Source organism: Pezoporus occidentalis, unplaced genomic scaffold (assembly GCF_034315485.1).
Source record: "Pezoporus occidentalis ecotype Australia unplaced genomic scaffold, CSIRO_AGI_Poc_V1 ctg92, whole genome shotgun sequence".
Lineage (NCBI taxonomy): Eukaryota > Metazoa > Chordata > Aves > Psittaciformes > Psittacidae > Pezoporus > Pezoporus occidentalis.
In genome coordinates, this window is record NW_026916284.1 from 1,528,251 (window position 1) to 1,544,560 (window position 16,310).

General features: G+C 45.5%; 1 protein-coding gene across 1 annotated transcript in view; it reads left to right on the top strand.

The window, feature by feature from the left end:
• The window catches only part of PLXNA2 (plexin A2), a 244,365-nt gene that overhangs the window by 39,749 nt on the left and 188,306 nt on the right, over nt 1-16,310 (top strand). Inside the window, exons 4-9 of the mRNA XM_062605617.1 lie at nt 524-663; nt 1,478-1,628; nt 2,513-2,666; nt 5,570-5,668; nt 10,883-11,060; nt 11,465-12,920. The gene's annotated coding sequence lies outside the window, so the exon portion shown is untranslated. The remainder of the gene's footprint in view (nt 1-523; nt 664-1,477; nt 1,629-2,512; nt 2,667-5,569; nt 5,669-10,882; nt 11,061-11,464; nt 12,921-16,310) is intronic.

Sequence of the window (16,310 nt, forward strand, 5' to 3'; positions counted from 1 at the left end):
AACAGAGCTCTGGGTTGCAGGTGTATAGGATGGCAAGATAAAGGTTTATCTGCTGTAGGCTCTACTTGGTAAAAAGTTATCCCTCTTTTGATTTTGAATCTTAAAAAATAACCATATAAAAGTACAGCACTGTCCTCTGATCATCTCTCGCTGCTTACAATATGTTATGTAGCTTGTTCTTCTGTTTTTATGGAATATGTTAGCTGGCTTTTAGTTTTGTGGTAGAGGAAATACATCTATATGTGGATGGTAGAGGGCTGAATTCCAAGGCCTTGGGCAACCTGGTCTAGTGGAAGATGTCCCTGCCCATGGCAGATGGTTGGGACTACATGATCTTAAGGTCCCTTCCATCCCAAACCATTCCATGGTTCTGTGACTTGCAGTATGCCTGTAGGCTGCTTAATTAACTTCTCAGTGCCTTGACCTCTACTTGACAAGTAGCTGTTATCTCCTGTTCAAGTCCTTACTTTAAGCAGTCACTGGCATCTGGCTGAGCTCTATTCCTTCTTCTGTGCTATGTGAGGTTGGAACTGGCCAAGGGAGCTTCCAGGGTCCCCTGGGAAGAGTACAGGCAATACCTCTGTGACTGAAGATGCTCGGCTGAGGATGGTCGTGTCCACACAGGCAGCACCACTGTAGAACAGTGACATCCAGCATCCCAAGGTGAGGCAGAAGCATTTCTCTAACACTGCAAGAGAAAGGTCTCATTTGGTGAACAAGTATATTTGGGTTTTTTTTTGCTAACCTTCTTATCTTCTGTCTTCCCTCCCTGCTGCCTACCCCCTAACCCTTTTACCTCCCTTCCCCAGCTGAGCCTTTCTGGAATATACTCTATATTTGTCTCCTGCTTCCCTGAACACCCATTATTATGTAGAATAATAATGCAGGAGCTCTGCTCGGCACCTCTGCTCAGTGGCTCCAAGTGGGTTGAATTGTAGCCAGCGGCAGGGGGTGATAAATGTAGCGTAAGATGCCTTTTCCACAGCAAACTGCAAATTGCCTCAGCAGCACAGCCCACAAAAGGTTCCTGCAGAGCAAATTTATCTCCCATTGTCGACCCAAGGAGGAAAGTGGAGAGGACCAAGCATCCTATTTTTAAAAAGTCACATTTGATCTTGTTCAGACTCAGAGTCCAGAGTATTTTAAAGGACTTTTCATGGAAACTGCAGACTTGAGAATGCAGCACAGATAAAGGGATTTATTTTTAACTGCAGCCTGGGTTCATGACCATGTAAGCATTTCAATTTTAAGCCACTCAGTTTGAATATTCACCAAAGTGAATGTTATGTCACCTAATAACTCATGGGTGGGAGGAGGGATGGTGGCTGGTGAAGGGAAGAATAAGACTGTTAGAGAGAAATTGCCCTCTAAAGATTACCCTGCACTTCCTAAGCAAAGGAGAAGGGGAGGATCGATACCAGGGGGGTTTATCTGCCCACTCCAGAGTTCACACTGTGCCTCCTCCCATATGGTTTAGTCCTCAGACAGCAGCATGATGGGCAGTCCTGAGGAATGTGTGGTGATGGATATATAGTTGGAAACCCCCAGTGATGGATGATGGAGAAAGGGAGAGGGGGACATTTGGTGATTGATCGATAGTGGCACAACCGCAGTATCCACAATTAATGGTATGAGGTGTCTCTGATGTATAACTCTAAGTACCTTTGTATTTGATACTTACTTGCCATCTTCCTACTCTACTGTCCTCTAAATGTCAGTTAATGAATTAAATACTGATAATTGGTATTAGTTTGCTGAGCTTGGCTGTGGCCAGGCAGGAGGAGCCCTCCCCACCATTCCTGAGCATCCACTGCTGCAGAGCTGGACTTGGGATGCGGTCCGAATGGTCCTCCACTCATCCGCACTGGTTGATGGGATTTATGAGTGTGTTTCCAGGAGTAAATGCCTGAGTGCCTTTAATTGTATCCTTCATTAGCATCCTAGAGTTATTGTTTGTATTACAGTAATTGTTAGGATCCACCTCTGAGATCGAAGCTCTGGGCAAACAGAGAACAGAGCAGCTTGCGAGCATCCACAACTGCGTGGCAAGGGTGGGAGGAGAAAACAAGGTGCTGGGAAGCAGGGAGAATGGCCTGGGCATAGCTGATGGGTGGAAGGAATAAGCAAAACTTCAACCCCAGTATCCACACGCTGCTCTGTGCCTCCCTTGTGTGCTAAATCCCATGGAAATGCATTTTGCTTGTGTTCACTTGCCTTCAAGATGAGGTTAAAGGCTTCAAAATCTGATACATGCTTGCTGTGTGCTCTTCCAAAGCACATTAGTAAGTGCAAAGGAATTATTCTGGAATGAGGAGTGTGTAAATGGAAGTAGATTAGCTCTCTTTGCCTCAGCGTTCCTATTTGTGATGTATTGCTAAGTAAATACTTTAATGCTGGTGTGAAGTCAGGCTTAATTTATTAATGTCATGCCTAATTAACCTGTCAAGATCCTTCCTCAGAAAGAGGATTATTAGGAACAATAATGTTACTATTCCACTGGTGTTGCTTTTAGCTGAACTCACATGAAGAAGTGATCAGAACCTGGGAGTCAAGAAGCGATGAGCAGCACCGAGGGCAGCCTGACCTGTGTCCGGGGGCTAACAGCAGATTCCACCCAAGCAAGGAGGCTCGTGCTCTGTCCTGCAGGCACATGGGCAAAGGAATTGGTAAGAAAACATCTAAACCAGCTTGCATTATATATATATTCATTTCCCTTTGGCTTAGTTGAAAACACATCAACCTATTTGCAATTCCAAGTTGAATTTGAGGGACTAGAGTCTATTTTTGTGGCGTTAGCATAATGAAAACTAAACGTAAGGTTGCAGTTATTTTCTGAATGGCCTTTAAGCTTCAGGTTTATTTATACACTGTTTCCAAAGGACAGAAAAATATTCTCCCTTTGTCTTCATCTAAGATATCTTCACATCTTTTCACATGCAAATAATTCATGTCACTGAGAAAAAAGTTGTCTGTGAATCACTGATGAGTCTTTGATGCTTAACGTGCTGTCCAGCGTATGCATAGAGTTCTCTTGGAATGGAGTTTAACAAGAGAATCTGATTTTCTTCCTCACATCCTTAAAGTTTCCCATTCAGATTTCTCTTTAACAAGCAAATGAATGTTCCAGCATCATTATGGTTTCTGTTGTAAAAATGGCAGCTTCCTCCATCCTGTGTTTTCACACAACAAGGAGCCCAGCAGCTGAGCCATGCTGTGATTGCTTCCAATATGGCCTGTAGCATGGTTTGAAACAGGAGTCTGGCAGGACTCTCAGGGAGGCAACTTCCTCGTGCTCAGGGAAAACATGGCAAAACCATTTGTTTAGGAGCAGGGTTCCTTCCTGAAGGGTTTTCTATAGGAAGTTGTTGAGTCAGCTTTGATGTGCATTTGTTCAACATTTCAGTGTGAAATCTTAGTGCAGAAGGGTGTTCTTATAGACCCAGGCTGAGAGAGCTGGGCTTGTTCAGCCTGGAGAAGGCTCCTTAAGGGGAGACTTTAGAGCAGCTCCAGTGCCTAAAGGGGCTCCAGGAAAGCTGGAGAGGGGCTTTGGACAAGGGCCTGTAGGGACAGGCCAAGGGGAATGGCTTTAACCTGCCCCAGGGGAGACTGAGATGAGCTCTTAGGCAGAAGCTCTTCCCTGTGAGGGTGCTGAGGCGCTGGCACAGGGTGCCCAGAAGCTGTGGCTGCCCCATCCCTGGCAGTGCTCAAGGCCAGGTTGGACACAGGGGCTTGGAGCAAGCTGCTCTAGTGGAAGGGGTCCCTGCCCGTGGCAGGGGTTGGAGCTGGAGGAGCTTTAGGGTATCATCTTCTAACCCAAACAAGTCTGGAGTTGTATGGTTCTCTTAAGAGCAGCCCAGAGCCACTGCTGCCCAGTGCTTGCTAAGGCTTCAAACCTGGCTCTTGCTGTGTGTTTGCAGAATGATTAAAATCATGCTCCAATACAAATAATAATAAAATATACAATGCATCTCAAAGTGCCTGAGAGAGAATGAATAATTAGCCATAGAATAGAATATATAAACAGAAACTGCCTTAAAACCAGATGAAAATATGTCGGGAACAAGCTACTGTTACATTTTCCACCCCCATCTGAATATGTCTGGGGATGCTTAAACTCTACTCTGGAGGAAAAAACCTCTTCTCATTTCTCCTTTATTAGTATGCTACTGTAGCAGTTTTGAGAAATTAAAAATAATTGATACATTTGAGAAGGCACAAGCAGTAACTATTTCATATTTTTAAAAGCTTTGCAAAATATCCAGGAAAAAGTGCTGTGCATGCATAATGCCAAAGCTAAAATCTGCTCGGAGTGATGCAGTCAAGCCCTCTTTTATGGGAATAACCGTACATGTGGTGTAAATGGAGGGTTTCTGCTGTAGCTGGGAAGAACCTGAGTGATCCCGGGTTTAAGTACTTGAGCTCTTTTAGCTGGGCTGGGAAAGGTTTTCCCTTCAATCAGCAAAGGTGCTTGAGGGAGAGCTCCTGGTGTAGCACCCATTCTGCTGAATACATCCATGCTGCTGGCCTCACACACCCTTGTTCTGTAACAACAAATGCCTTAATTACAAGTGATTTGGTCAAAGTCTTGCTAGCTCTGCGTGCATTAAACGGAACAGATTAAACCTGAGACCAGGCATTGTTGGGGGATTCTCTGGCAGGGGTTTTGTACCACGTTTTTTGATGCATATCTAACACATCATCGCTCTCAGCTGTTTACAGTATCTGCATTAGGAGCAATCACACAGTGGACCTCCAAAGGAGGCTGGTTTTGTTAAGTAAAAGGGAATGAAGCACAGAAAATAGTATTAAAGATGAACAAACGCTTCCATTATTTCAGCAAATTAAATGCACTTCTCCAAGTGAAGAAGGCAAAAGTCAGTCATTATCTGTCTGTGGTACAGCGCAGCAGATAATAAAGAGGGGTTTATGATCTCTGAAAGCAAATTAGAGGATATTTAAACAACACATCTTTCTATGAAGCAGTGATAATTACAAAATCAGGTCAAAATACAGAACAATCTAACCCTGCCCCAAGCTAATGTTACTTGAATAAGCTGAAATCTCCTGTATTCTCTCGCAGAAGAAGGAATCATTTGGGATGCAGCTGTTCTCATTATTGTTTATCATCTGGACTCATAAACCCTTGTTAGTGTGTGCTGATACTTGTCACATCCAAAGCTCAGCACTGCTTTGTGCCTTGCTGATCAGCTGAGCAGGCACAAGGCACAGCTTCTCCCTGCTGCCACCTTCACCTCCCACACCATTTTGGGGTAGGAAACTATGATTCTGTGAGTCTGTGAAACTGGTCTTCCTCTGGCTTATGCAGCTATGCAATTCCCACTACCAGTATCTATGCGGTCCTGAAGTTTAGGAGTCAAACAAAGGCTTATTCAAATCAGGAGATGAATTAGTGTGATCTTCAGTGAACTTTGCATCCAACCCTTTGGTGCACTGGTGTGTCCATGTTGCTTTCTTTTTCTCATTAGGCATTTCCAATAGTACCTTTTCTTTAACGCACAGTTTAGGCTGGGCTTTGGAAAGTGTTTTGATAACCTGCTCTAACTCCTAGGACTCCAGGGCTGATCATCCCAGGAGCTGCTGAGGATGTTGTCCAGCCTGGACCAAACCTGCTACCTCTGAAGCCAGTGGGATTGTTAACCCACTGCTGGTAAGAATGTCAACACAGAGCACATTCCATGCTCATGAGTGACAGATACTGCATGGTTTTGATAGACAGAGAAATTAGGTTCTAAATCCTTTAGCTATCTTTTGCAAAGTTACCCATAGTCCATCTTGTAGTGATTTTAATGACTTCTCTGGGACGGGGACAGCTGCCAGCCTTGCAGGGGCACCACGTGTTGATGGTCACATTGACCGTTGCAGGAAACGTGTGTAATGATCAGCCCCGAAACCAGGACACCTTGTTAATAGAAGCCATAATATCAGACTAAAACAAGTGTTTTGGATTCAGGCCACCTCTTTGCTATCTCCCTGGCATATGAACTCTGAATTATCAAGCATTCAGCAAAATGCTCAGTTTCCTGCTGGTTTAGCCCTGAACAGAATTTTGCTGATAAAACCAGAGGATGAGCTGATTCCCCAGACCTTCCCCTTGTCTAATCCTCTGTGACCCACAGGATGAAAATTGAACTGATTAAAGCACTAGAAAACATACTGTGGGAATCCTGTCGCCGTTCACCCCTGAGGGAAGACTGGAACGGCCTAAAAGGTCTTTTCCCTGCTCTAATTTGGGTGATCTTTATGATTCACTTTGCTCTGCTGGGGGAATACAAAGGAAGAGGCAGAGAACCTGGACAAATTGTTGCTGGCCTTGGATACTAATAGAAAGAAAGGTGTCAGAGTAGATGACAATGAGGTCGCACGTGCCAAAGGAGGGCAGCTGATGAGATCACAGCACAGCCACCAGCTCTGCCTGGCCTCTCATTAGCAGCCAGAAAAGAGCCCGGCTGATGGGAGAGGCCAGGGGTGGTGGCACCAGCAAACACACACTGCCAGAGGAGAAAATCTCCCTCTTCCTCCCCGGGGAGCTGCTGCGCTGCTTTTCCTTCTTGCTGTGAAATGGGGAAATTGCCAGCACTCTCTCAGTCCAGGTTTGTTTGTTGTGTCCCTTCCCAGAGAGTTCTCTCAGATATCTGTGAGGACTGGGTATTAGGAACAATTCCTGTCCCAGCGGGTGCTCCGGCAGTGGAGCAGGCTGCCCAGGGCAGTGCTGGAGTCACGGTCCCTGGAGGTGTTCACACACCGTGTAGAAGAGGCCCTCGGTGCCATAGGTTAGTGGTGGCCTTGGCAGTGCTGGGCAATGGTTGGACTGGATGAGCTTAGAGGTCTTTTCCAACCTGGTTAAATCTATGATCCCCCCTCAAAAAACCTGTCCTGGGGATTGACGGGCATCCTTTCTGCCCCAGAGGCACCTTGGGCTGTGCCTCCCTTGGAAGAATCCTTCAGCAGCAAATGCAGTTTAAGAAGTCGAGCAAAATGAAGCACACTCCTCCTCATGGTTAAGATATTAATGTAGTGGTATCCTTGGAGGAACTACAGAGCAGTTTCTAAACAAGCAACCTTTCTGCTCAGCTTTGCTCCAGGCATCTCGGGATATGTCTGCAAACATTAAATTTCAGCCCTCTGCTGTCTGACAGTTTGGGACTGGAAACCGGTCCCGAGCAGACTCAGCAGCAGATCAGATGGGTGATGACTGTGTAATTTATGGAAGCCTTTGCCTGTGTTACAGAGAAAATAATTGCAGCAGCAGGCATAAAATAATGAGCTGTGGTTGTGCTGCAGATTGTTTTCTCTTACTTTTATGGCACCTGACATCCAGTGCATGTGCTGGACAGCACAACATTATAGAGTCGTTCCTATAGACTGGATGTGAGACATTCCGATTAGGGTTGAGCTCAGCTCGGAATTGGGAAGTGTAATGCTCCGGCACATCACACTGACAGAGCAATTCCAAGGAAGCAGGGATTTAACTGACATGCTGCCTGGCCAAGCTGGTCCTGAAACCAAACAGAAGCCTGAAGTTCAGAGGGTTTGCTGAGATTCGGAGTTTTTCCTAGGACAGGCAGTGCCTGGAGGCCTGGAGCTGCACTGGGAGCACGTTACCCGGGTCTTAGAGTCACTCAGGATCATCTAAAGAACAGCATTAAAAACCATGGGAGTGTGAAGGCTGCACCCATGGTGCATGCTGTAGTAGTGCCAAGCAAATATAAATGCTGTCAGCAACACAGGAAATGAATCCTTCCTTAGGACAAGGGGGTTTCCCTGCACGGAGTTTTCTGCTGTCCTTTTATCAGCTCTAGCCAGCTTGAGGAATCCAGCAAGAAACTGTATCTGCCTGGAAAATTCCTAAATACCTTGGTAGCTTTTAATTGAATGGCTTCTTTTCTAGGTCACAGCACTGCCATAGCAGGTACCATTTTCTCCATTAAACAGTGTCATTTATTGTGAGTAATTTTGTAGGTCTCATCAGGTTACTTATTTCATAGAATCCCAGACTGGTTTGGGTCGAAGGGACCTAAAAGCTCCTCCAGTTCCAACCCCTGCCATAGGCAGGGACACCTTCCACTGGAGCAGCTTGCTCCTCTAAGCCCTTTCCAGCCTGGCCTTGAACACTGCCAGGGATGGGGCAGCCACAGCTTCTCTGGGCAATGTCCCAGAGTCTACAGCCTGGGGCCTGGTCATGTACTGCTAAAAGAGCAGCTTCAGTTTTGGAGGTATCAGGGAAGGGCCACACACCGACCCCTGGCAGAGCTCGATCCCCAGCAGTCCATCCCTGAGATGAAAAAGAGCATCCAAAGTCACAGGGCTTTGCTACAACCTCCTGTTTCCTTCCGTGTCTCTCCAGTTAATTAGTTATGCTCTTCTTCCACTTAATTAGCTCAAAACCAGCTCTTTGTACTTAGCCTTATAAATTACAGACTTTTTCTGTCTGATATGTTGCAAGGGGTGACACTTTCAGCATTTTCTTAGCAGGGTCACATTTACAATTCTTAAAGGTTTGGAAGGAGCCTCACTTAGCCCTGCTGTGGAGCACGGATGCTTGGAAAGGCTGTTCAAAGGTACCATGATTTCCTTTAAAAAATTATCAGAGGAACTGGGAGAAAAAACTTGTGAGGATCAAAGCAAATGAACTCCATTAAAAAAGACTAAGTAATGACAAAAAGTTACTGAAATAGCAAACCTGCATGAAAGTGGCAAAAAGAACTTCAGCTGTTCATAAGGTACCAAGGAAAAACGCGGGTGACTGTTCAATCAGATGGATGACAGTAGGTTGCTGCAGTCAGTTTTAAGGTTGCAAGAACATTGGAAAAGCTCAGACTCATCTATTTAAAATCAAAAAGATTTCTGGCCTTTACCACCATGCTAGGCCTATGCAAGTCATAAGCTCTAAGTGTGGAATCTCCTCAGCATGGGCATGCACAGCTCACCCAAAGGAAGGTACAAACAGCAGCCCCATGATGCATCGTCCCCATTTAACAGATTAAAAGGCTGGTGGCACCCATGACATGAGCTGCACTGGAACCAGAGCCTGGTGAGCTAAAACCTGCATGCCCAGCAAGAGGGGATGGGGGCACTGGAGGTGCTGGAACATCTCCTCGGGAGAGTTTTTGAGAGACAAAAGTAATTAATTCACAGTGACTGCAAGAATAAATACGCAGAGAAAGGAATTTGGTGATTTTGGACAGAATACAACAATACGTTACCAGTATTAGTATTTGGAGGAGGAGATGTCAGGAAGAGATCAATTGCACTGAAGACAAGAGTTTTAATTCCAGATTTACACCAGGGTAAGGCAGACTAAAACCAGCCCTGTGAGTGCATTACTGACTCAGTAGTCATCCATCTGCTTCCTGCAGAAAAGCTGTGTGAACTGGGATCTGCTGGGGCTGCTCCCTCCCCACACAATACATCTCTGCTGCATGCAGAGCTGGGCTGTGCTTGCACTGTTTATCCATCTATCTTTCCACTCCAAATAGACCCGGCCCTGTGCATACACAAGACATAGACTCTGAAAATACTCCGTTAACAATGTGTCATTGAGGCAGGGAGAGGATAAACACCAACACAGCTCTTGGCAAACTTGACCTCAAAGTTCACGGGTGGGTTTTTTTTTCCACCTCTCCAGCCAGAAGTGATGTTAAGCAAGAGAGCTCCCGGAGCGGTGTTTATTGTTACAGAAAAGAGTTCACGTGCTTTGTGATCTGTTTGGAACTTTTGAGCTCTTTCTAGGGCTGGACGCTGATTTCCTCAATGGCATTCAGAGTGCATTTCTCAAGTACACCTTATCATAGAACCACAGACTGGTCTGGGATGGAAGGGACCTTAAAGCTCATCCAAGTTCCAACCCCTGCCACGGGCAGGGACCCCTTCCACTAGAGCAGCTTGCTCCAAGCCCCTGTGTCCAACCTGGCCTTGAACACTGCCAGGGATGGGGCAGCCACAGCTTCTCTGGGCACCCTGTGCCAGCGCCTCAGCACCCTCACAGGGAAGAGCTTCTGCCTGAGAGCTCATCTCAGTCTCCCCTCGGGCAGGTTAAAGCCATTCCCCTTGGCCTGTCCCTACATCCCTTGTCCCAAGCCCCTCTCCAGGTTTCCTGCAGCCCCTTCAGGCACTGGAGCTGCTCTAAGGTCTCTGCTTAAGGAGCCTTCTCTTCTCCAGGCTGAACAAGCCCAGCTCTCTCAGCCTGTCCCCAGAGCAGAGGGGCTCCAGCCCTTGGAGCATTTTCATGGCTGCCTCTAGACTTGCTTGAGCAGGTCCATGTCCTTCTTGTTTGGGGGGCTCCAGAATATCCTTCTACAAGGTTATCATGTAATATGAAGCTGGGGCTTGTGCTTTCAGTCCTCAGACCCAAGCCACAGAGCTCCTGGGGATGGAGTTGAGAGCAGAGCCATACATCAGGCTCTCTCCAGTGCTTCACCTTCCACACTGAAAAGGGGAAGAACCTGCCCAAGAGGGGGATAGCAGAGTTATGATGTGTCTTATTGATTTATCTACACAACACTAGGGAAAGAATACAGAAAGAGAGTTTAGATAATACAAAGATAGACATTTTCAGTACCGACTTAGGGTCACAGGAATTCTATAATCAGATCTCTAACTCATCCACCTCACTTAGATTTTGCAGCAGTGGATAATACATGACACATCAGTCAGAAACCTCCGTGGCGAGCAGGACAGTGTTTTGAAAGCTGTGTCCTTGCAATATTGTTCCCATCAGAAAAGGACATTTATCTCTCCCTGGGCTCTGTGCTGCGTCCCCGATTGTTTGGAGAAGGAAAAAAGCCCAGCCAGACCAGGCAAAGCTGAAGTTTGCCATGACAAATTCACCGAGCAGCTCATCTCACCTTGATGTCTTCTGCAGGTGCAGCTACATAAATCTAGGCGCCCGTGGTTAGTGCTCAGCTGCAGGACCAACATCTAGTGAGAGGTTAGCTCAGAGAGAGGGGGAAAAACAATTCCAAAGCAGTCAAGATCTTAATCCCAGCAGTGAAAAGATGGAAGAAGTTTCCAAACAACCACATAGCTGCAAAGTGTTAGTAGTGAGCATGGATCTGATTTTACCTGTGGTAAAGCCTGCAGCCAACTGCTGGAGCCCAGGCATTAAGCATAGAATCAACCAAGTTGGAAAAGACCTTTAAGATCATGAAATCCAAGCATTATGATGGAGTAAGGGCTCTGCGGTTTACACATGGCCTGCTCATCCAACCCTTCCCAGCTTTCAGCACTCAGCTCCAGCCAAATTCTTAGTTTATGGAAAGAAAATGTTGGAAACCCCCCAGTTTTCCTGAAAGGGTGTCTGAAAGTTGAATTAAAGAAGCCCAAATTTTCCTTGCCCATCTTGGATGGAGAACCCGATTGGGCATTGATCCCTGGCAGGGATTTAATCATTATTTGGCAGCAATTCCATGCATGGTTTGTATCCTGTCCCTTAATTGTTTTGCAGGTTCTGCCGCAGACATGGCTTTGACCTCCAGCTCTCACCCCAGGACACACCATCTGCTGAGGGGTTTGAGGTGGTTCTCCCAGCCAGGATGAAGCAGCCTGTCCCAGTGCTTGGAGCAGGGCAGGGCTCGCCCTCAGGGACGCAGACTTTGTGCACGTCCTTTAACACCAAAACTCTGGAATTAGGTAAAAAATCTCACCCTGGGATTTCTGGATACGAGCCTAAACTCCAAACCCCACGTGGTTGCATTGTGCCTAATTACAGCCTGTCTAAAATGTGAATGGATCCCAGCAATGCAATATTCATACTAGAGGATTATTATATTGCACATACTTTGCAGTTAATGTAGTTGGGCAAAAAGGCCCAATAATAGGAAACCAGCCTGCTGTTGGGTTGAGTTTTCTTGGCTTATTGATTGAGTTTTAAAGTTTAATGCGAGGAGACAGTTCTATAGTACAAAGTGTATTTTAAGCATCTATTTATTAAAGCTGAATTGTGCTAGAACTCCTGTGCAAAAGTACACCTGACAGCTAAATGAATAGCAAATTATTTCCCGGCGTCTGTGCTATTGTCTGATGTTTCTGTGCAGCTGGTTCCTGCATGTACTGCAGGTTAAAAGAATCCTCAACCTTCTATTTAATACAACAAACTTTGTCAGATGTTGTTATTATTTTTGCTGGATGTCATAGCCAAGTGTAATGTATGCATAAAAAACCTCCCTGACTCCTTGAGCAGCCTAAATCAGGTGGAAAGAGGCTGCAGGAGTGAGGAAAATTGGAGCATGGGGGCTTTTATTTAATCTGGTTCAAACAAGCTGTAATTAGAGGCATTAAAATGCTGGTGAATCCAGTAAAACATTATTCACGATCACTAAGGATTCTGGCTAGTTCCTCTACAGAGTGAGGAGCAGGAGCTGGGTGGCAGGATGCTCTGGACAGAGCAGGGGCTTGGAATGCTGCTCATGGTCCATGAAATGATAGATACCATTGCCATGGTGTTAACAGCCTGAGCACCCCACAGAGAATTCTAGAATCTCGGGGACCTCAAAAATCATCTGGTTTAACCTTTCTAGGCACAGCACCACCTAAAAGATGTCCAACACTGGGGAATCCACCACTTCCCTGGAGGGAGACGGAGAGGAGATAGCACCCTAAGCTTTGCAAGGAAAGAGTTAAACTAGAGTTAAGGAGAGGTTCCCAGCTGCGTGTCCTTAGCAGTAATGAGCCCAGCTGGAACGAATCACCAGGTCCTTTACCATTTGGAGAGGTCCAGCAGGTGCCCAGGATTGGCAGTGGGCCTGGCTTTAAAGGCTTGTTGATAGCTGCAGCTCTGGGTGGAGGGTTTTCCTGCTTTGGAGTTTCTTGCTGGGATGATGTTCTCGAAAGAAGAAATGCAGATTCACTTGAGGCTTATTCCGGAGCAGCTTGTAGTAGTGTTTCTCCTTTGGGCAAGAAAGGTAAGAGAAATACCAATATGGAAAAAAATAGATATATGTGCTGTGTATCAGGGCATGGGGGCAGGAGTTCATTGCATGAGATACAGAAGTGCAATAAATCATTGCTATGTGTAGCCTAGAGTTGATTAAATCAGACTCTGGGTCTCTTGTTGAACCTGGAAAGTTGTGAGGTGACTTTGTGAGTTAATTGCTGTGGCTGTTGCTGGAGGGCTGGGAAGAAATGGGATTGAGGTTGCTGGTAAGGAGTCTGTGCTGATGGCTTTACCTTTTGTGCTGCTCTGCTGTAGTAACAACGAATGCTTATGGTTTCTTGTTGTTGGGGTTTGGTGCAGTTTGGGTTTCTTATATTGAGTTCCTTAGCTTGAATTACCCTGTTCTCTGTGAAACAAAGATTTAGAGGGGAGGTTTAAGGGGAGATTTCCATTAGGTATATGTTTAAAATGAAAGGTGCTCAGAAGCAGCTAATAGGAAAGGAACTGGGAGTTTGATGCACGGTGGGTGGGTAAGCTGGTCATAAAGTTTGACCTGATTTATTTAATTTTCTGGGAATAATAATAATTCTTTCCTGAAGTGACAGTCTGCATGTCAAAGTTTCAGCTCAATTTGAAATAGCTGAATGATGGATTCCAAGGGGAAAATAATGCTGGGTGTGCGGTGTACGTGCTGACAGTGTCTAACCGAGGTGTTGCTCGCCACCTTAACGTGCCACAGAAGAAATTATAGGCTGGCAAAGAGAGCTGTATTTCATGTGATTATGGATTGCTTGTGTTACTATCCATTAGGAAATAAAAAGGAGAAAAGGCATTGGGGGGAGTTGTTAGTTTTTTAAGTCTTGCACTGAAAGTGTTTCAATCTGGAGTAACTGAGTTACTTGCAAAAATAGTAGTTTTAATGATGGTCTGGCCTCTAAGGGGGTAAAACGTCTGCCCTGGCAGAATTCAGCCATCTAACCTTACAGTAGTGCTGCTTGGAAAAATCACGTTTTCCCTGAACCTGTAGCATTTTTAAGAAATTAATTAATTCTGCTCTAGTTTTCCTTGTGATAGGACCTTTGAAAATCAGATGCACTGATTCACTCGCTATCCTTTGTGTCCTGGTGTAATTTATCATATGGGAGCAAAATGTCCTGTGTAAATCACAGCTGAATATCTGAAGAAGCTCGCTAAAAATTATGGGGACCATCAAAGTTTGTTTCACTGATAAAGTGTCTGAGAGCTGTTTCTGATAGTACGCTGGGTATCTTTTATTAAAGATATAATTTCAGGAGCTTTAGGTGTGATTGGATTTTGGAAGTCTCAGTGGGTAGCTTATGAGAAAAAGAACAATTGATGAAAATAGGTTGCTAAGATAACTGTCTGCAGCCTCTAATCTGTATGCTTGGTTGTCCCAGGACAGCAATCCCCACAGCCCTCCAGAGGCCTCTGATTTTATACTATGCAGCAATAACATGGTCCATATGCTGTGCAAAGACCGCCTGTAACTTCTGGTCCCAGGTCTTGAAAACATTTATGTACGTTATTTAACTCCACCTCTTAAAATGGGGCCCATTGGCAAGCCCCATGGATAGATGAGCATGTTAAAGCTGTGTTTGGATGTATCGGTGCTGTGAGCTATGGGTCTCTACCAGTGTGTTTGTGTCAGCCCAATGTCGCTGCAGCAGCTTCTGTGCAAAGAACAAGCCCAGGCACCAGCCTGGGACCACATCTGGCAGGAGCTTTCTCACCTTCTTGACAGTATTATGGGGCCTGAATTCAAACCAGGAGCTCGTAGTTGGCACCAGGTTGAGTTTATTTGTTTAGGATGTTCAGTTTTGTGGTGTTCTTTGCATTTGTTTTAAGAGCTAAGTAAAATTTGCTGAGTCCATATTCCACTCTCTGTTGATGCAAGTGTAAATCAGGAAACTAGCCTGCCCTACCCCATAAAAGGCTCAATATTCTTTTCTACAACTGCCCATTAAGCTTCACAAATGGATAAATAAGGAACCGAGATGTGTCATTTATTCATAGCACTTGGAAGGCGGGGAGGAATGCCATAAATCCATGGGCACCTTGGGCTTCACATCTGTCACTAAGCAGCCTGGAGCATCACGGCTGGCGGTGGTGCTGAACACACGTCCCCTCGCCTTTCCCCCAGGCCTTTGTCTTCAGACCACAGGAGACACACTTTGCTGCCCACCACCAAGCCAGTGCCCCTGCCTGAACCCCGGGAGCTCAAGGGATGGTGGCTTTTTAGCCCTGTTCCTTCTCACCTCTTCTTTTCTGCCATCTCACCTGCCCAGACCCTCTGCCTCCTAATTTTTCTCCATTTCACTCTTCTGAACTCTGTAGACCTGGTTTCTTACTGTGTCAATGCAGCTTATAGGTAAGAAAAGCACCATAGATGTCACATAACTGTCGTGCCAAAAGAAGCAGGAAATAAGTTATTTAGCTCTCCTGCACATGTGTGTGATGTGTGTGTGGAAGGGGGGGGCTTTTGCAAATGCACTAGGAATGATAATTAAACTCGCAACTCCTCATTATTAAAATGGAGTTACAGGAATGCTTCTGGCCTTCAGGATTATCTGACCATCCTCACATAGCATTATGTAAAGCCGAAGGCTTCGGGAGAAGGGCATCATCTGCAGTAACAACAACATACCTCCCTGTCTCCATACAATAGAAAGCTGGTGGTTTGAAGGGGCTGATAGATGAGACGGGAGCACCTTGTTTGCACTGCAGCAGAGCCCAGTAGTGAAGGGGCAAAGGCAAAGGTGTATTTCTCAAAGAAAATGATGTAAATGAGGCAAGAATCCCTCCAGTTAGTGAAGTTATTCCAGCAAGTGGCTATATAAATGTCTTTATATTGTTATTTCTGATATTAGTTTGTTGTTCCTCCATGAAAGCTGATTTATTTGAAATGTTATTACTTGAAACACCCTAATCTTTTTGTAATAATTCATATACTGGAGATTACAGTTTTGGAAGGCAGCCCAGCTCTGGCTGGAATCCTATTTATGGATTAAAGGATTTGAACAGCATTGCAAGCTAGATCTCCGAATAGCAGGATAATGTAAACCTGGTTCCATATAAAATGCTTTACCTCTGCAATAGTAACCCCATTAAAGGCAGATTGTTGGAGGACATTGGACAAGAGGACTTTCATTACAGTAAAGCAGGATATCTTGCACCCCTGAAGAGCAAGGATTTTCAGGGCTGAGTCTTCCCCTGGTTAAGATGCTCTCAGCTGCATCTCTCCTGTCTTTTGGAAGCCATCATGCCAACTAATTATAGGGGCGTTATGGTAGGTTTGAACAGACCTTCTGATGCAAGAGCCATTGTTTCTGGTGAGAATTGAGCCACCACAAATGAGGTGCCCCAGCAAAGAGCAACTCCTGCCCCATAGCAGGAGGGA